The sequence below is a fragment of the Gymnoscopelus microlampas genome (assembly GCF_963454915.1).
Source record: "Gymnoscopelus microlampas genome assembly, chromosome: 10".
Lineage (NCBI taxonomy): Eukaryota > Metazoa > Chordata > Actinopteri > Myctophiformes > Myctophidae > Gymnoscopelus > Gymnoscopelus microlampas.
Window position 1 is genome coordinate 5,409,282 of NC_139947.1, and position 21,240 is coordinate 5,430,521.

The window sequence follows — 21,240 nt, forward strand, 5'->3', positions numbered from 1 at the left end:
AGCACTGACCTCTGACCCCTCAGCCCCAGCTTTACCCTGACCAGGCTGACAGAGCTATTTCCTTCCCATCAGTAAAAGACAATTTCCTGTCCAGAGGCGAGGAAATTAACCACTTGAACACTCTAGTCTTAGTAAAACTGGTGTTGAACAAATTTTGATTCAGTTTTAGTCAGTCTTTTGAATCAAATTCCATTTAGTTTTAGTCATATTTTAGTCATCTGAAATGTTTTACTGTTTGTCTAGTTTTAGTCGACTAAATATCATAAGATTTTAGACGACTAAATCTACGGTTGATTTAGTCGACTAAAATGTATTATGGCGGTTCCTTGATGCCTTCGTAATGGCTGATTTTACACTAAAGGTGGCCTGTTAGTTGCATGCTGAAAATAGCCGATCTAGAAGCTCACAGCGTGTTGCAGCACGACATGTTGTGAGCTTTCAGTTGTGAGCTTTCAGCTATTCTCAGAGCAACACCCGAGCGGAACCAAACATAACACTTGTTGACGAAATTGTCAATATATTTAGTCTTAGTTTTAGTCATCCTAGCTTAGTTTTTATTTCGTTTTCGTCAGTGAAAAAAAGTAGTCAACGAACATTTTTCGTCATAGTTTTAGTCGACAAAATCAACACTGAGTAAAACAGACAACTGTTCTTGGTGCGCTCTTTCCCCGCTGTCTACACCAAATCTATTCGCCAAAAATAGCCGAAAATGTTTTGGTGCTATGTCATTTATTGGACTATTTATTTTTTAGTTATGCTGCAGGACCACAATTGGAAACAAGTGTTTCATTATTACGCTTTAATCCTGGGTTTAGGTTATATTGTGATTTTACTTGTATATCTTTTACCAAAATCAATCAAATACACAAGCTCAGAGAGCTTGTAGATCTGCTATTTTTTGGGGTTAATATTCCTCCCAGGATATGGATGCTGCCTGGGGTAGTAGTTAATACTGAGTCAGCCCTTAACACCACACTGACAGACAAGGAGACAACTGGGGCTCCAGGGTCAGGGTTAGGTCAACATAACAAATACACACATGCTGTTGCTGTCAGGCAGATAGATGCCTTACTACAACTATGTCCATAAAAACATTACTGTTCAGGAAATCCACAACAGAATTTGGATCCACCTTCATCCACTTATCCTTTTGACAGATATATGCAAATAAAACTTTATATGTTCATGTATATGCAGTCAGTCAATCAATCAATCAATCAATCAATCAATCAATCAATCAATCAATCAATCAATCAATCGATATTTTAACCACTTTCAACCTGGAGTCTCTATTTGGGTCATTTTTCCAAAATAATGAAAAAAAATAGCCAATCTAGCTCACAATGTCCACACGTGTAGATTTACTGTGAATACATGTGTGCCTTTTGATTTTGACTTGACCCATTAGAGTGAAAACAACTGATTTAGACAGATGCTAAGTTTGATGTTTATCTGGTGTCCTAGTTTATTTGAAGAACTAAATAGTTTTCCTTGCACTCTATTTATGTGACCATTTACCCTGCTGTTTATTTAGGCTACTAGGATTCATTCATGCCTCTGCCTAAGTCTCTCTGGATAAAAACATCTATTAAATGGATACAACCGATGTTGTCCAACTCTTAATTTCCGATTCCGATATGAACCGATACAGATGTATGCAGGCTTTCTTTAAGCAAAGCTAATGTCAAGTAACAACATCGCATATCTCCATGGAATTAACACATTATGTCTATCTTATTAACTGGATGCAGCAGCATAATTGCAACAAGGCTTTCCAAATGTAAACATTCTTTGTGCAAAATGAGAGAACGACTTCCATCTTAAATCATGGAAAAAGACATATTATGCCATATTTACTATTATAGCGCATTATTTATTTTTAACATTTTGCTGCACCGTCCGCTCTCCCCGGGCTATGGGATCGATGAGACAAGCGCTAGCTCACCCAGCCACAGCTGTTTCTTCTCTTGTCAGGAGAGACAGAGGCGGTGCCAGCTGAGGCACGTTTGTTGCCTGGTTTTCACCTCAAATGTCTTCAGATGCATATTTTAGTGCACTGTTTATGTTTAAAACGGGTAATGCACTGTCCAGCCGTCACGTTGAATTAGATTCACAGACTATAGCAGAACTCTATAATTGGAAACACCTGTGAAGGAACTGGTGAATGAAATCAGGTGAATGAAATCATGTATGATTCATATTTATTCATAAGGGCTTGCTGATGTAATCACACCACGTTTGGCAAGAACTAATTCAAATTGGACTTTTATGGACTTTTGACATAAGAAATACATGATTATTATCTTTTTCATTTTCAGTTTTTGGGGCAGGCTCTATGCACAGAAGCCATATTGGAAAGACATGTGGCCTTTTCTGTCCTTACTTCCTTCACAGGTGTTACCAGTGATACTAATGAAGGCTCTGTTCCATTCGGGTCAAACTGAGTCAGGGTGCTGATATTGTGCATGTTGGCTCACAGGAAAGACTCTGCTACACCAGTGGGTCTCAAATTGTGGTCCAGGGACCCTCATGGTTCCTTGAGGGGGTTCCAAATGGACCCTTATGGGTGTGTACGGGTCATTGAAATTAAAAGGTCTGAGAACCACTGTGCTACACTAAATGGAACAGAGCCTTCATTAGTATCATTGGTAACACCTATGGAGGAAGTGAGGAATATGCCCAATTACTTTCAAATATGGCTGCTGTGCATAGCCTATTGTTTAATTGTTAAGAATGTCGTCATTATGGCCACTGATTATCAGAGACTGGTATTGCTCTAAAAGTGTGAAAAATGTATATTTCTCTCAGGTCTTAAAGATCAAATTTACATAGTTTGTTTACCTGAATCATCTCCAGCCCTGTGGTTTGAATCATGGTTGCTAAGATACAGCAACACGAGCTATTGTGTAGCGAAACACCCTGACTCACTGCGTGTGTGTGTGTGTGTGTGTGTGTGTGTGTGTGTGTGTGTGTGTGTGTGTGTGTGTGTGTGTGTGTGTGTGTGTGTGTGTGTGTGTGTGTGTGTGTGTGTGTGTGTGTGTGTGTGTGTGTGTGTGTGTGTGTGTGTGAGTATGTTTATTAGTTTAGTTTACTCGTGATTCTGCACAAACAATATTCTGGTGTCTCGTTCACATTCCTCTCTCTCTCTCCAAATCTCTCTCTCTCTCTCTCTCTCTCTCTCTCTCTCTCTCTCTCTCTCTCTCTCTCTCTCTCTCTCTCTCTCTGTTTCTTTCAATCCCTCTACTCCTCTCCTGTCTGTCCTACTCTGTGTATTACTCTGTATTGTGAATGCACAATATTACTGTGTATAGTGCAATATGTACTATTCTGTAGAACTCCCCTTAGGCTGAGGTCTCCAAACATCTGGACAGTGTTACACTCTCCTCTCCTCTCCTCTCCTCTCCTCTCTCTCTCTTCCCTTCTCCTCTCTCCCCCTCTCTCCTCTCCTTTCCTCTCCACTCTCCCCATCTCCTCCTCTCCTCTCTCCTCTATCTCCTCTCCTCTCCTCTCCTCTCCTCTCACACCTGCACACAATTCTGTTAATCACACTTACTTCTATTCAAACCCTGTGTTTTTCTTTACACCAGTGTTGCCAGATATATGCAATTATCGTATTTGTACATTTTACCCCATGTACGATGCAATCAATAAAGCCAAAAAATACACCATTTCGCAAAAAGGTGTGTTCGTCCCTGCATTTCTCTGCCTGGACTTCGGTCATTAATATTGGTCATTAATACTCTTTTAAAAGCATTATTATCTGACTCACTCTGCTTTTGGGTCCAAAGCCTTTAACTGACACTCTCCAAACTTCTTACACCAGTTCAGTAGCCTTGTGGTTAGAGTGTCCGCCCTGAGATTGGGAGGTCGGGATTCAATTCCCCGGCTGGGTCATACCAAAGACCACACAAATGGAACCCATTGCCTCCCCGTTTGTCACTCAGCAGATAAGGGGCCGTGACACACAGCAAAGGTTAGAGCTTGCATTAGAGCCTATGTGATGTACGCCTTAACCGCTAGGTTAGCGGTACCATAGCCATGGTTCACATGACGCTCGTCGTCTGTCTGTCACAAGCGTCTATATCGACATAAACGTTCAGATTTCAAATATTAGGTGCTGACCCCACAGCCATGGATGTAACAAGTTGAAACGCTCGGGTCTAAGTAACCGTATCTTCCGTATTGTTCAATAAAAAGCCTTTTAAGCCAATCGGCGGCCATTTTCTCATAAAGTTATAATGTATCAGAGTGCAATACACCTCCCAACCGACAGGGTCGCGTAGTTGAAAGCATATGAAGGAACTTTTTTGAAAATGGCCACCGATCGGATTAAAATACTTTTTATTGAACAATAGGGAAGATACGGGTACTTAGACCAGGGCGTTTTAACTTGTTACTTCCGTGGCCGTGGGTCAGCACTTATTTGAAATCTGAATGTTTATGTAGATGTACGGGTTGTAAATGGAGAAAGTGCTAAAAACCAGGTACAAGACCTAGCTGGTTGTTCTGTATCTTGTGCCCAAGATATTTCAGGGCTAGCGGCGCACCCACTTTGAAGGGGTTCTAAAATGGATCCTTTTATGTCTTACAGTTCTGTAACCCTATAGGGCATTTAGTTCCATTTGTACACTACTCTGGGTTATGGGGGTCCTTGAGATTAAGAAAGAACCACTGTCTTAAAAGACAAACGTTTGCCTGGTGTATAGACCCAGCATTCAGTGAGGTTTAATGCTGCCTCCTTCATTTTGAGGGGATTTTCCAGGGTTTGTCCATGCAGCGGAGCGGCTGGTCTGTTGACCCCACGGATCTGGAGTGTGTTCAGGTCTGTTAGAACCGGTTCAGCTGAAGCAGGGTTATGAAATGTGATGATGCAACACCAGCCTTCATAGCAGCAATGTAACTCTATACCGTATCGCTGCTGTTGGGCGGAAACCTTGCATCTCCATATTCTAACTTTTTGGTATTTTTTTCACATAAATTAACAACCCTACTTGATCATACTACAGCGCCACGCAAAAGTAGCAAAAGTAGCAAAAGTAGCAAAAGTAGCAGATCTGCTCAGCGTTTTCAGCTAGTTTCAGCTGCTACTTTTGCCTATTTTTTAAAATTCAAGTCCTGAATAGTAACAGTTTTGGACACAATTATGAGGTTTCCACCTGACAGCGACGAATTGTCCAAAACCGTTCCTTTTAAAAAAAGGATTTTAAAAACATTTAAAAGCAGTGAAAATATATGCAGCGACGTGTTGTGAGCTTGGCCATTATCACCCCTTTTGTATGATCAAGAATGGCATTCATTTACAAAACAATAGAAACATCGAAAGATGAAATATGGAGATGCAAGGTTTCTGCCCGACAGCAATGATATTCTACCCCTACCCTCCTCCTCCCCCCAATAATCTGCCTCATTTCCTCTCTGTCATGCACACTTTGACCTCTCACCTCTCTCTCTGTGTGTCTCTCTCTCTGTGTGTGTGTGTGTGTGTGTGTGTGTGTCTCTCTCTCTCTCTCTCTCTCTCTCTCTCTCTCTCTCTCTCTCTCGCTCTCTCTCTCTCTCTCTCTCTCTCTCTCTCTCTCTCTCTCTCTCTCTCTATCTCTCTCTCTCTCTCTCTCTTCCCTTTCCAGCAGAGAGCAAAAAACAAACAGAACTATGGAAATGTCCCAATGGGGCTTCTATACTGCTGAGACACACACACTCCCACACGCACGCACACACACGCGTACGCACACGCACACACACACACACACACACACACACACACACACACACACACACACACACACACACACACACACACACACACACACACACACACACACACACACACACACACACACACACAAAAGTACAAACAGATTCATTCATCACCGATCCTTGTCTCCTGTTCCACCCATGGAGAATCACAATGATTTGTACAAACCAGGCTCTTGCATTACCCTGAAACAACATGTTCTATTATTTACTAGTGTTTCTATCTATCTATCTATCTATCTATCTATCTATCTATCTATCTATCTATCTATCTATCTATCTATCTATCTATCTATCTATCTATCGACTCAACTGTGCTCTGTGTCTTTATCTTTGTCTGTGTTGTTTCTCAATGTTTTCTCTCCTGTGTTGCTCAACTCTGGGTTCTCAGTAAATCACTGCTGATAGAGAAAATAATGTTGACATTCATGTGCTGTTCCCAGATTGTAAAATGTCTTCCCACTGTATTCAGAGCAACAGTTCATCTAGAAACTGTGATCTCGTTAACTGTAATCATTACTCTGTAATATCTCAAATTGAGGGCTTGGAGTGAAATTCTTACAGATTTTTAAAGGAGAACTTTCCATTGATTGTAAATATTTAATTAAAAAGAACACAATTAAGCAAGCTATACTTTTATACAGATCAGGCTGCAAAGAATGTATTTTAAAGTATGTATTTTTATGTTGTTTTTAATTTAATTCAATCAATACAGTATCTACAATCAATGAAAAGCTCTCATTGAAAAATTCAGAAAATGACACTTATGCCCTTTGTGCTAATTAATATGGTATTTATTTGTATCTAGCAAGCTAATCTACTACATTAACCCAGAGTGTTAGACATAATTGATTTATTGAAGTAATCTAGTAAATTAATCTATTCCAGTCAGGGGGCCATGCTGGCTTGTGGTGGATCTTTGCCATGGAAATAAAAAATGACGAAAATTTATATTAGCAGAAACACACAAACCTTTACAACCCCGAGAGTGCACAAATGTGAAACATGGACTGGACCCATATTGTGCACTCTCTGAGTTATGGGGTCCTCGAAAATAAAAAGTTAGAGAACCACTGTGCCAGTGGACTCCTAATGTGTCTAGAGACTGAGACATTCAGTAATTGAGTCTTATGATCAAAATTATGTAAAAAACAAAAAATAAAACAATGCGCCACAGACAAGGCCACAGACACATTCGTCCGTGTACGGACACATACATTGATGACCCCTGATTCCAGTGAAGCGCTGTGGTTGATCCAACTTGGAAGGCATTTGGCTTGTATAGTTGTCTTTCGGTGAGACATTGGCACACCACACCATGTGGGAGGACTCCAACATAAGCAAAAACAAACCAGAGAACCGGCACTTCCCACAACCTGCAACACAATGTGGGAAACGGACGTGTTTGATGCAAGGGCCCAGCATCCGCCTTTGAAATTGAGTCTATATAGGAAGTACAAGTTCATATGAATGGCCTGTAGTTTCGCTGTTTCACCCCTGCTGGTGTCAGAAAGAATTTCTCTCCATTCAAGTGGGTGGGTTTTTGCCAAACTTTAGACTTGATTTTATTACCTTAATAAACATTGTCATAAATACTGTATGCTTCCAGTCGCTAGTTTAAAGTCTTCTTTCAATCATCATGATATGCGTTTTGGTAAATTATGGTCCCATTTATTTTAATGTTGAAGATAAAGGAGGGTATGGTGTAGGAGGGGCGGGATGATTTGATTGACAAGCTACACAACCAATAGCATTCATTCCCCACCCCGCTCACGCGATATAGAAAGTTGCCGGATTTGAAATCGTTGAAAAATAGGCTTCATTTATGGTCTGTAGAAACCAATGGCGTCACTCTGTCCATTATTTTTACAGTCTATGGTTTGATGCCTTGGCATGCGTTCACCCATTAAGACCATGAGGCCGATTCTACAAATGTCTTCTAAATCCTAACAGTTTTCTGAAACACTGTTGCTATGATATCAGTGGTTCTCAAACTTTTTCATGTCAAGGACCCCCAAAATTATATGTTTTTGGCAACAGACCCCCATCTCAAAATATTTAGTTCCAGGGACCCCCAGAAGCAAAGATTTGAGTTCCAAATGTTCGCTTAAAAATATATATATATTCAAAGATTTGCACAAATGTTGATTTCTCAAAAATAGCAGATATAAAAAAATAGCAGATATACAAGCTCATAGCGCGGCACTAGGTGCCGCGCTATGAGCTTGTAGATCTGTTATTTTTGCATAGCCAAAGTGTAAAATAATGGTTAAAGTGGTTCAAATCTAAAATGACAGATGCTTTTCCCGGTCTTAATGGGATAATTGGCTACAACAGTGGTTCTCGCCCACCTGACCTGGCCCTATGGGTGGGCCGCAGGGTGCATTCTCAGAGCATGTCTATTTTAATGATCAAACAATGGATCGTGTTCCACCTTGGATCAATGGAACTAACGTACCATACTTTAAAAGTTCTTATTTAATGGTATAACTTTTTGATATCAATGTTGCATTATCATTAAAGTCTTTGGTGTTTTGCCAACTATTTGTGGGGCCCCACTTTGCAATCCGCTGCCCCCCCCCCCTAAAATTCCGTTTAGTTTTAGTCATATATTAGTCATCTGAAATGTTTTAGTTTTTGTCTAGTTTTAGACGACTAAATATCATAAGATTATAGTCGACTAAATCTACACTTGATTTTACACTTGGTTGCATGCTGAAAATAGCAGATCTACAAGCTCACAACACGTCGCACCTGAGCGCAACCAAGCATAAAATGACTTGTCTTTTAATGTGAAGACAACAAATGTGCCAATGGCTACAATGCCCATGTGCCAAGTTCAGATGGACTGCTCCACCAACTGGGGGAAATGCATGGATTAGTTAACAGTGGTTCTCAAACTTTAATTTCAAGGACCAATATAGCTGCAAGCAGCAATGAGCGGTTTCGAGAATAATGGCAGACTGGCAGACTGTGACAGAGTGGCAGACTGGCAGACTGGCAGACTGTGACAGAGTGGCACACTGGCAGACTGTGACAGACTGTGGCAGACTGGCAGACAGACAGACTGTGGCAGACTGGCAGACTGACAGACAGTGACAGAGTGGCAGACTGGCAGACTGTGACAGAGTGGCAGACTGGCAGACTGGCAGACAGACAGACAGTGACAGAGTGGCAGACTGGCAGACAGACAGACTGTGACAGAGTGGCAGACTGGCAGACAGACAGACAGTGACAGACTGGCAGACTGGCAGACAGACAGACAGTGACAGAGTGGCAGACTGGCAGACAGACAGACTGTGACAGAGTGGCAGACTGGCAGACAGACAGACAGTGACAGACTGGCAGACTGGCAGACAGACAGACAGTGACAGAGTGGCAGACTGGCAGACAGACAGACAGACAGACAGACAGACAGACAGACAGACAGACAGACAGACAGACAGAGAGAGAGAGAGAGAGAGAGAGAAAGAGAGAGAGGCAGTAAGAGAGAGAGAGAGGCAGTAAGAGAGAGAGAGAGCGAGAGAGAAGAAGTGAACATGCATTAATTAACAAAGTCATGATTTTTGTTCAGTAAATTATATTTGGACCGGTTAAATTGGGGTTTGAACCAGGGACCGGTAGACAGTGTAAAGGATAAGGATAATTCCAGGTCCGTTCATGAAAGTCCTTGCGGTCTTGTTTCCAATGAGGGCCTGTGAGCAATTAGGGGTTAAGAGTCTTGCTCAGGGACAAATTTCATTTCATCGACACATTTGCTGGCCTGGCCTGGAATCGTACCTGGGGCAACCAGGGCCTCTGGCTCCCTAGGTGGGCTCACTAACCACTCAGCTATGGCCACAGTACAGACTGAGCCATTGGATAGACAGAATTGGATTTCATATGTGGTAAGTTATCATACAGCATGGGTTGCTTATTATATACATACAAGCTCATAACGCGTCACATTGTAGATCGGCTGTATGTGGTTACTGTAGGTGTTGTATTAATAATTACATCTGCAAAGTAACAAGTAACTAAAGCTGTCATCTGCTGTAATTGTAGTAGAGTAGAGTAGTAAAGTAAAAGTACCTAAAAATTGTACTGTGCATGTGGCAGGTGTGATTGGTGATGAGTGAGAGCAGGTGAGAGGGGTGGATCCAATCCATGGGAATAGGGGGAATTCCAAATGATGATCACCTCAACGCATTGTTGGGGACAGGGATCGAACCAGCGACCTATGGATTCACAGGCTGCCTCTCTTCTCATTGAGCTAAAGATATGGCCTCCCTGATGGTGTCTGTTGATATCTATAGGTTTTTCCGTCCTATAGGTTCTTCCGGTGTGAGATTGTAGATCAGCTATTTTCACAAGAAAGTATGTCATACATAAAAAACAAGTACTCTCAAAAGCATTTCATGTTATTGTTTAAAAAATGCACATGTCTGAATTAACAGGGTCATGTTTTGTACAATGCAATTTAAATGTAAACTGTGACGAGTGGGGTTTGAACCATGGACCTCTGGCACATGAGACTAACAGTGTATTGATCAAGCTATTCAATGCACAGCCTTAGTCAGTGAAAAAGGAGAATCCAACAAAACAAAAAAAAAGAGGGAATGAAGTACGTCATACATTGAAAATAACTCCTCTCAATAAGCATTTCATTTATCAATTGCATGTTTATTCATTGATACAATCATGTTGTGTGCAATGCAATTGAGTTGAAGTCTGCATGACGTGGGATTTGAACCGGCGACTCCGCGGTATCAAGGCAGATGATTAAGCCATTGGGCCAACAGACCTGTACTAGTGAAAAGGGAGTTCACAGACATGACACACTTTCACGCAAATTGCTCAGAAATCCTTGGTTTAAATGTTTTTCAAACTGCTCAAAATTGCAGACAATCTAAGGGCGGAGTTTACTGGTTAACAATTGCACATGCATTCATTGATACAGTCATGTTGTGTGCAATGCAATTATAATGAATTCTACATGACGTGGGATTCGAACCAGGAACCCTGTGGTTTCAAGGCAGATGATTAAGCCATTGGGCCAACAGGCCTGTACTAGTGAAAAGGGAGTTCACACACATGACACACTTTCACGCAAATTGCTCAGAAATCCTTGGTTTAAATGTTTTTCAAACTGCTCAATATATTTCGGAATGGAAACTAGTGGAAAATAGTCGATCTACAAGCTCACAACGCGTTGCTATCTAAAAAGGTGTGAGATTGTAGATCGGCTATTTTCACAAGAAAGTATGTCATACATAAAAAAAAACTACTCTCAAAAGCATTTCGTGTTATTGTCTAAACATTGCACTTGTCTGAATTAACAGGATCATGTTTTGTACAATGCAATTTAAATGTGAACTGTAATAAGTGGGATTCGAACCAGGGACCTTCGGCACATGAGACTCACACTCTACTGGTGGAGCTATCCAATACACAGCCTTAGACAGTGAAAAGGGAGAATCCAACCAAACAAAACAAAAGCGCGAATGAAGTACGTCATACATTGAAAAGAACTACTTTCAAGTATGCATTTCTCGTCATCTTTAACAATTGCACATGTATTCATTGGTATAGTCATGTTGTGTGCAATGCAATTATAATTAAGTCTACCTGAGGTGGGATTCGAACCGGCTACCCTATGGTTTCAAGGCAGATGATTAAGCGATCAAGCTATTGAACCAACACACCTGAACCTGTGAAAAAGGGCCTCAAACATGTATTTGACACAGTTTCATGCAAATTGCTCAGAAATCCTGGATTTAAATGTTTTTCAAACTGCTCAAAATTGCAGACAATCTAAGGGCAGAGCTTACTGGTCAAAGTGATACATGTGTTCCTCATGAGTCAAGGCACATGTGTAAGCAGGTTTAACGGCTGTCGGCCAAACGAGGCATGACTTTTGCCTGTTTAAAGTTTGCATTTTCAAAAAATTGCTATAGCGCCCCCCTTTGACCAATTGGAGTAAGATTGGTTTCAGTGATACTTGGAAGGACCCTCTACAATATTGCAAAGTGTCAAACAAATGTGAGTCTGCATGTATGTGTTAGGGGCAGATGAATAATTTAAAAAAAGCTGCAATTTTCATTGGCTTATAAAAGCTTAACGTTTTCACTTATGGAAAATCCGCTAAGTTACGTTTGTCGGCATTGGTCCAAAGTTCATGTGTATACAGTTTCGTACAGATTGCTCATAAATCCCAGGAGAAGTGATTTTTTTACTGCTTTTTACTGCTTTTCATAGAATTCGAAATGGTGGGAGATCTAAAGGTCAGAGGTCAAAAGTCAAACAGTGAAAGTTGTTAGGCATGAGGAGACGCATGTGTGTATCAAAGTTTCATGGCTGTAGGTCAAACAGGGCATGAGTTGTACCTGTTCAAAGTTGGCATATTTCAATTGAGTGCTACAGCGCCACCCTTTGGCCAATGTTTGTGAGTTTCGGGTTTTCGCCGTTTGGCATAGCCCTCTACCATATTGCCGAATTTCATAAAAAGTGACCAGGCGGTTAGGCCAGAACTGGCAAAACCGGCGGAAGAATAATAATGAAAGTGTAGAGATGTAATAGGGTTCGAAGCCTGATAGGCTCTCGAAACCTAATAACAAACAATGACAGGCGGAGGGTCGCAGTCAGCATGACAAGGTAAATGTGTTCTTTTATTTCTCCATAATATGCCTTAAGATACAAACCTTTCAGCATATCCAGCCTTCGTCAGTGTTCGCCACACACTGACAGAGGCTGGATATGCTGAAAGGTTTGTAAATGTAAGGCATATGGAGAAATACAAGAGCAAATTGACCTTGTCATTCTGAGTGCGACTCTCTCCGCCTGTCATTGTTTGTTATGTTTTATATGAGGACCAGAAGAGTCGGTGCGCGGTAGTAACAAACGTTTGGAAAAGTTTTTCAAGGACCCCCCTAATTCAGTGAACAAATAGAACCAAATGACCCCGTATTGTGGACCCAAATGGACCCATCTGTACCCCCCCAGAGTTACAGACCTGTAAGGGTCCTTTTGGAATCTCCTAAAGGAACCCAGAGAACTTTGAGAACCACTGGATTAGAAGGACAGACATGGACATAAAAGGACCTTTTTCTTCATTTAATAATATTTTACAAGTAGTATAGGACAGTATGAGAGGACTTTATGGCAGGATGGCATTTGAGACCAATGAACCCTTCTAAACCACTAAATTAAAAGTTGTAGAATTAGCTTTTTAGTTGAATCACCTTTAAATTTGAGTGGAATGTGGCGTGCCTTGCAAAGTATAAAAGGTTGACTAGTATCACTGTTTGCCTTGAATCTAGATTCAAGCATAAATATGTTGATAGGAAAAGTATTTGAGAGCATCTTTTGTAGGTTATAGTGAAGAGACGTTGAACTTGAAAGACAAGAAAACAATAGTGAAAGCTGTTTGCAGTTAAAACATGCAGAGAGTTTAACATGCAAGTGGCTGGGGGCTATACGCCCACTGTCACACAGCTGAGAATTCCATTCCATAGTTTCAAAGGAACACAAGTTGCTGAATAAAAACAGACAAACATTGTTGGCTAGATACTGTACAGTACATGTAAACAGGAGCACATTGGGTTATATAGGTGTAAAAGTGACGCTTAAGAATAAATCACACTTTGTTCCTAACTTTTCACTTAAGATAAGTTTATGCATGTCTTGAGATGAAACACTAGACAAAGCCTTTCGATGTATAACTGTCTTTCTCTTCTTACCCAGAACGTCATGCCCCTTGCCCCGGATACAGCCACCCATTCAGCTATGGGGAGACTATGGGTGAATGCCTCTGGGAAACAGAAGGACCCTGGTTCGCCCGGCTTTGTGTCCTTAAGTGTCCCCGGAGCAAGACACTTAACCCCTTACTGATCGAGCGCTCATCATAACCATCTGAGCATCTTGAGGCTGAAACTGAATCTCCCACACAGGACTATACAAAGGTCTACCTTTCATCTCTACATTTCCATGGACAACACCCTGGTCACTCCTCTTTTAACAGAACCTGGGAGTTGTCCCGGAGCTGTCAGCTGTCCTTCGAGGCACTCATTGCAGTGATCAGTCGATCCTACAGGTTTGCACTTTACAACATCCGGAGGGATCATAGCTTTATAGGTTCATAGGTTCAGTATTTGCAGAGCGCCCCCCCGATCCAGTTTTTACACTGGCCCAGGGTGCAGAAAGAGAAAAGAGAAAAAAAATAAGACAAAGAAGACTAGACTAGGACACAGTGTTGATTTCGTCGACTAAAACAATGACGAAAAATAAGCAAATCAAACAAATAAACAAATAAAACTAGAATAAAATGTCAGGGAGGGACTAGTGAAGAAGAGATCCAGTAGAACACAAAACAAGTAACCATGGGTGCGTGCGGGTGTCACAGACCAAAAATAGCTGATCTACAAGCTCGTAGATCAGCTTGTAGATCAGCTATTTTCGGCATGCAGCTAAGTGAAAATATGCCATTTTGATGGCATCACAAAATACATTTTAGTTGACTAAATGAACTGTAGATTTAGTTGACTAAAATCTTATGATATAGAGCACCAAAGTCTGACGTAATGTACACATCCTACCTGGGTCGCGTTTCCCCCCCCCCCGGTTCTGAATTCCCATAGACGTGTTTAATATCGCGTCAAATAAGAACTGTGTTCCAAAAATAAACAAATGATCCCGGCGGTTTGACTCATATGGATATGAACCATCAACTGACGGTGAGAAAACGCTAATGTTACTTCCGACGAATTAGTTAAATTTACGCCAGAAACAGACTGTTTCAAATATGAGTGACTGACTATCATAAACGATACAGAGACACCTCCCTGACAATATCGCCGAGACAGTTTGTTTATTTTTGGACCACAATTCTTATATGACACGATTCTAAGATGACCCAATGTTATTCTCCATAGCGAAATTACTTTACGAACCAGGACTTCTGTACTCTATTTAGTCAACTAAAACTAGAATAAAAGTAAAACATTTCAGATGACTAAGATATGACTAAAACTAAACAGAAATGTATTCAAAAGACTATGACTATGCTGTCAAAATCAACACTAATAGGTTCATAGGTTCGGTATTTGCAGAGCGCCCCCCATCCAGTTATTACAGTGGCCCAGGGCGCAGTCCGCAGAAAGAGAAAAGAAAGAGAAAAGAAAGAGAAAAGAAAGAGAAAAGAAAGAGAAAAGAAAGAGAAAAGAAAGAGAAAAGAAAAAAACATAAGACAAAGCAGACTAGACTATAGGACAGCAAGAACTCAGCCACACTGTCAGTCACAGCAGGTATAAACTAAACACATACACACAACCCACAAAACACAAAACAAGTGAACCTAGGAGTCATCTGCAGTGAAAAGTTGGGTCTTAAGCATGTTTTTAAAAGTCCCTGGGGTGGGGGCAGCTTTGTCAAAAAAAGGTCTAAAAGTTACTCAATATGGGCCCGGGCGGCTGGTGTAGCCATCCGGTCACCAAGGCTGCTAATGCAGCCTAACAGAGTGTTGCAGGTTCGAATCCTGATCCCGACAACCTTTGCTGCGAGGCCCACATTCTTTCCAATATGGCTGCTGTGCATATAGAGCCAAAACACTGTTGATGACCTACAAGGCAATCAAGGGCAGGACTCCCTGAGCCAGCATTACACCCATTCCCACACTCCTACATGAAGCAACACCCTGGATAACGCTCCAAGCATCCCAGACTCTACTCCCTACTGGCTTCCAAGCTAGACTCTACTCCCTACTGGCTTCCAGCTATATGGAATGAGTCAGGACTTAGTCAGCATACTTCCCCCGGCACGCCTCATTCCTCATATCACAACTTTTTGCCCTTTTTTTGGGATAAATGCTAGGTTGTACTGTGCAGATGTATGTTGGTTACTTGTTCACTCATGCTATGTAAGTATGTACAGTATGTATGTATGTATCCAGTGGTGTAAAGTAACTAAGTACGTTTACTTGAGTACTGTACTTAAGTACAATTTTGGGGTATTTTTGGGCGGTGTAGCCGCCCCTATATGTGAGGTTGGGACGTTGACATTTGCTGCACTGTGATTGGCCACCCATTGTACCCCCCTAACCCTGCACTGTGATTGGCCACCCATTGTACACCCCTAACCCCTACACATTCAATGTAAATCTATACTTTTCTTTAAGTGAGCTTCCATCTCTGTGATGACCACTAGCTGCACTGTGATTGGCTGACTCTATTGGCTGACTCTATCCAGCACTGTGATTGGCTAGCGAGACACATGATGAAATTAACAACCTATAAGTAGGAGTTAGTTAGTTTTTTTTCAAAAAAAAGTGATGATCACTGTGATGACCACACCGCCCACTTCACACTGGGTGTGATTTTTAGCGGCGCTAGCCGCTCTATACCTTTAGGTATAGAGCGGATATTAGCCCTCTATACCTGGCTTTTGCGTCAACGTTCTGATTGGTCAGACACGTCAACAAAGTGATTGGTCAAGTTCACGTGACACGTGGCTATAAACACATTATAAACACTTATTGATGACAAAATGTATCAAAGGCGCCGCTACCTTCACACAGGTGTGATTTTTTACTTTACTGGAGTATTTCCAATTGTCAGTACTTTTACTTCTACTCCACTACCTCTCAGAGGCAAATATTGTACTTGTACTCCACTACAATTATTTGAAAACTTTAGTTACTAGTTACTTTGTAGTTATTTTGATTATTGTTACAAAACATACATTACCCACTTCAGCCCTATATACATTTCGGCCATTTGAAAATCGCCGATCTACAAGCTCACAATGCGTCACGATGCGACGCATTGTGAGCTTGTAGATCTGCTATTTTCAAAAGATTTGTATACATTTGAAAACTTGTGAAGCGGGACATTCTGCATAATGAGTACTTTCTACTCTTGGTACTTTAAGTACATTTTGATACCAATACTTTTACACTTTAACCCAAGTACATTTTTAATTCCGGACTCTTACTTAAATAACAGATAACTTCTACATTGCAGTATTGATACTTTTACTTAAGTAAAACATGTGAGTACTTTTTCCACCACTGTATATGTATGTATGTATGTATGTATGTACCTACCGTACACAGTGTACTGTATGTATGTGTGTGTATGGAGAAAGACACATTTGCTTGTCCATTAAATGCTAAATATGTTATTTTGCAAGGATTCAGCTTAGCCTTAGACAGATGCTAGGTGTAATGTTTACCTGGTATCCTAGTTACTTTGTAGCACTTACTCGTTTTCTTTGCACTCTACTTCTCGACCATCTTTTAACCTGTTGTTTGCTGACTAGAGTGCATGCCATTCACTCTGAATGGCATGCACTGGCACTTTGCCAGTCTCTCTCCAAGTGGCCCGCCACTACTCCACGGAACCCCCCTTCGGATCCACAGCCATCGAGGTTACAATACCATTTATATAGCATGTTATGTAGACAGATGCCTATAGACCAATTATTTGTTTACCAACATTGAGACTGGATGCACAGGTGATTGTTTTGTGCAATCAATTCTCAACCTGTTGTTTCGGGGTGCGCTGGTTTCAGCGCACCCCCTCTTGTGTGTTGGTTAGTGGTGCGCGTCCTAGTGAGACCTGACCGAATGGGTTTCATTTGCAACCAGTATGACACTTGCAACCAGTGTGACGTCGTCTGTTAAGGGGTCTATAGGTTCATTTGTAGACCTGGCCTGCTATAGTTTGAATGTACAGATTTTTTTTATTTTTATACAGTTTATTATTATTATTATTATACTGTTTAGACTGAGGATAGGTTCTTGGTTTACCTATGATCCTAGATTACTCTCTCTATGCATTTGATGTAATCACCTCGTGTTTACCTTGCTTACTGTAAATCGCTTTGGATTAAGAGCGTCTGCTAAATGCCTAAATTGTAAATTGTGAGGCTTTTTCAGCAGCCTCAAGAACATTTTTCTCATTACATTACATTACATTACAGTCATTTAGCAGACGCTTTTATCCAAAGCGACTTACAATAAGTGTATTCAACATAGGTAGGGAACGAAAACTACTAATCACCAGAAGTTTTAAGTACATTTCCTGCTAAAACAAGCAACCAAGAGTATACCCAGCGCTAAGGTAAAAGTGCAATATATCAGCTACCTACTTTCTTAAACAGATGAGACAAAAATGGCAAAATCAAATGAGCACGAGCTAAAACAAATAAGTGTATCGACTAAACAAGATCCAATAAAACAATACAAAAATAAAACAAGAGTTCGTACAACTAGTTAACAACAAGTAGGCCAGGCAAAGAGGAAGGATAGTGTTTCCTGAAGAGGTGGGTTTTCAGCCTGCGGCGAAAGATGGGCAGTGACTCTGCTGTCCTGACTTCAGTGGGAAGTTCATTCCACCACTGTGGGGCCAGAACAGAAAAAAGTCGTGACCGTGTCGATCGACCAGAAGGACCGTTGAGTGGCGAGGGAGTCAGTCGCCCCGAGGTGGCAGACCGGAGTGGTCGGGCAGGGGTGTGGGCATTGACCAAAACTCGGAGGTAAGAAGGAGCTGTTCCTTTCACTGCTCTATAGGCTAGCACCAGGGTTTTAAACTGAATGCGAGCTGCTACGGGGAGCCAGTGCAGAGAACGGAGAAGGATAGTTGTGTGGGAGAACTTGGGGCGGTTGAACACCAGACGAGCCGCAGCTTTCTGAACAAGCTCCAGAGGTCTGATGGCTGATGCCGGAGCACCAGCAAGGAGGGAGTTGCAGTAGTCCAGGCGGGAGATGACAAGAGCCTGGATGAGCACCTGGGCTGTTTTCTCCGTGAGGAAGGGGCGAATCCTCCTGATGTTGTAGAGGAGGAATCTGCAGGACCGTGTCACTGATGCGATGTTAGCCGAGAACGACAGTTGATCGTCCAGGGTCACACCCAGATTCTTCGCAGTCCGAGTTGACGTCACCACAGCATTCTCAATGGTGATGGCCATGTCTCGGTGAGGACAGCCCTTCTCCGGGATGAACATCAGCTCGGTCTTGTCCAGGTTGAGCTTCAGGTGGTTCGTCGACATCCACTCCGAGATGTCAGCCAGACAAGCAGCAATGCGTGCCTCCACTTGTGTGTCAGAGGGGGGGAATGAGAGGATCAGCTGGGTGTCATCGGCATAGCAGTGGTAGGAAAAGCCATGGGAGTGGATGACAGCACCAAGAGATGTAGTGTAGAGGGAGAAAAGAAGAGGACCCAGAACCGAGCCTTGGGGAACCCCAGTAGTGAGCCTGTGTGGTTCTGACACAGACCCTCTCAGCATCACCTGGTAGGAGCGACCCGTCAGGTAGGATGCAAACAGGGAGAGTGCAGAGCCTGAGACACCCATCCCCTCGAGGGTGGAGAGGAGGATCTGGTGGTTCACTGTGTCGAACGCTGCAGACAGGTCCAGGAGTATCAGGACTGAGGAGAGAGAGTTCGCTCTAGCGGCATGGAGCGACTCCGTCACTGCCAGGAGGGCAGTCTCTGTCGAGTGACCCACTTTGAAGCCCGACTGGTTGGAGTCCAGGAGGTTGTTCTGGTGGAGGTAGGAAGACAGTTGTTTAAAGACAGCACGTTCGAGAGTTTTAGATAGGAAGGATAGAAGGGAAACCGGTCTGTAGTTCTTGATCTCAGAGGGGTCAAGTGTGGGTTTCTTCTCCCTTTGGTACAGCTGTCCTTTTCATCCAAGGGGTTTGAGGGCAGTGACTGGCGTGCAATCCACGGCACCCCAACTTCTACCAGTTCTGTGGTGATGGACAGTGGTGTACAGTAACTACTGTAAGAACATTTACTCAAGTACTGTGCTTAAGTGCACCTTTGAGGATTTGTTTTTACTTTACTGGAGTTTTTCCAATATTCAAAACTTTTACTTCTACTCCACTACATCTCAGAGGCAAATATTATACTTTTTACTTCACTACAATTATTTGAAAGCAATAGTTACTAGTTACTTTGTAGATTTTGATTATTATTACAAAACATACATTAACCACTTCAGCCCTACGTACATTATACTTAGGCTATTTGAAAATCGCCGATCTACAAGGTCACAACGCGTCGCATAGCGACGCGTTGTGAGCTTGTAGATTGGCTATTTTCAAAGCATTTTTATTCATTTGGAACTTGTGAAATGGGACACTCTGCAAGATGAGTACTTTTACTTTCAGTTCTTATAGTATATTTTAATGTGAATTCTTTTGTACTTTTACTCAAGTAAATTTTGAATAGGCCTACCTGACTTTTATTTGCAACAGAGTATTTCTGCATTGTGGTTTTGGTACTTTTACTTAAGTAAAAAATGTGAGTAGCCTACTTCTTCCACCACTGCATGGAGTGTAGGAATGCAGTGTGAGAACTAATCAGCCGTCAGATTTACTCAGTAATTAGTAATCAGCTCACTTTGTCTGCTGTTAATCATGGGTTGAACTGGCTCCGGCTAATAGACCACAGACCACAGGATTAATTCCACTCACTATGGGGTCAGGGTAGAAGACATTATTGAGTCTCCACCGCATGCTGTTATTAATTTCTGGATGTTATTATTAAAAAATATTAGAGTAAATTCTTTGCTGCCTGTGCCTGGCTGGAAATGGATTTGTTGCCTGGCAACAGCGCTTTATTGAACATTCCTTTCAGGGACATGGTGGCTGTGTTCTGACAGAGGCAAAAGCAGTGAAAAGCTGACATCTCCACTCACCTGTTCTTCTGAGTGTTTGGTACTAAAAGTGTCAGCCTATTATGTCTAAACCATATCACCTCGTTCTCAAACCTTTTTAATTCAAGGACCCCCATAACTCTTGAGAGTGTATGTGCATTTGTGCATTTGTACCCGGTCAGAGTTACAGACCTGCAAGGGTCCATTTGGAACCCACTCAAGGAACCCTGAGGGTTCGCTGGACCCCACTTTGAGAAGCACTGGTTTAAACCCTGAACCTGCAAATCATCACTGTCCAGTCCGGCAGAAAGCTTGTATCTCCATATATATCATCTTTTGTTTCATAAATTGATGCCCTATTTTATACTTTGTCGCATGACAGTAGATTGCCGTTTTACAAGCTTGTAGATCAGCCATTTTCTGAGGGTGACCCCGTCCAACCGGTAGGAGACTCAAATGCTGGTTAGTTGAGCCGGTCAGCAAATTATTGGCTTAAGAAAAACAAAAAAATCTCCATAAATTCAAGGCTTCACAGGGTGAGTAACTGATAGAAAATAAGTAATTCTTTGAGTGAACTACTCATTTAAGCACCACTCATCATGCCTATGGCATTACATTGTTACCATGGTGACGGACCTAGATATGACGACCGCATGCAGACATACCTTTGTCATTTTGTTCTCATGTTTTTGTTACTTATATTGGCTTGTTTTTTTTTCTTGACCACAATGTTAAACGTTAGGTTGATTGTCTACCTGGTATCCTATAGTTTCAAAGTATAGATTGTTATTTTGACAGTATTGTTTAGACTGATGCTAGGTTCCTGGCTTATAACTGTGATCCTATAGTTTACTG

General features: G+C 41.8%; 2 protein-coding genes across 2 annotated transcripts in view; both read right to left on the minus strand.

The window, feature by feature from the left end:
* The window catches only part of LOC311052793 (glycerol-3-phosphate dehydrogenase [NAD(+)], cytoplasmic), a 346,962-nt gene that overhangs the window by 224,534 nt on the left and 101,188 nt on the right, over positions 1–21,240 (minus strand). The window lies entirely within an intron of this gene.
* Positions 1–21,240, minus strand: part of LOC311053063 (uncharacterized protein) — a 37,213-nt gene that overhangs the window by 5,424 nt on the left and 10,549 nt on the right. The window lies entirely within an intron of this gene.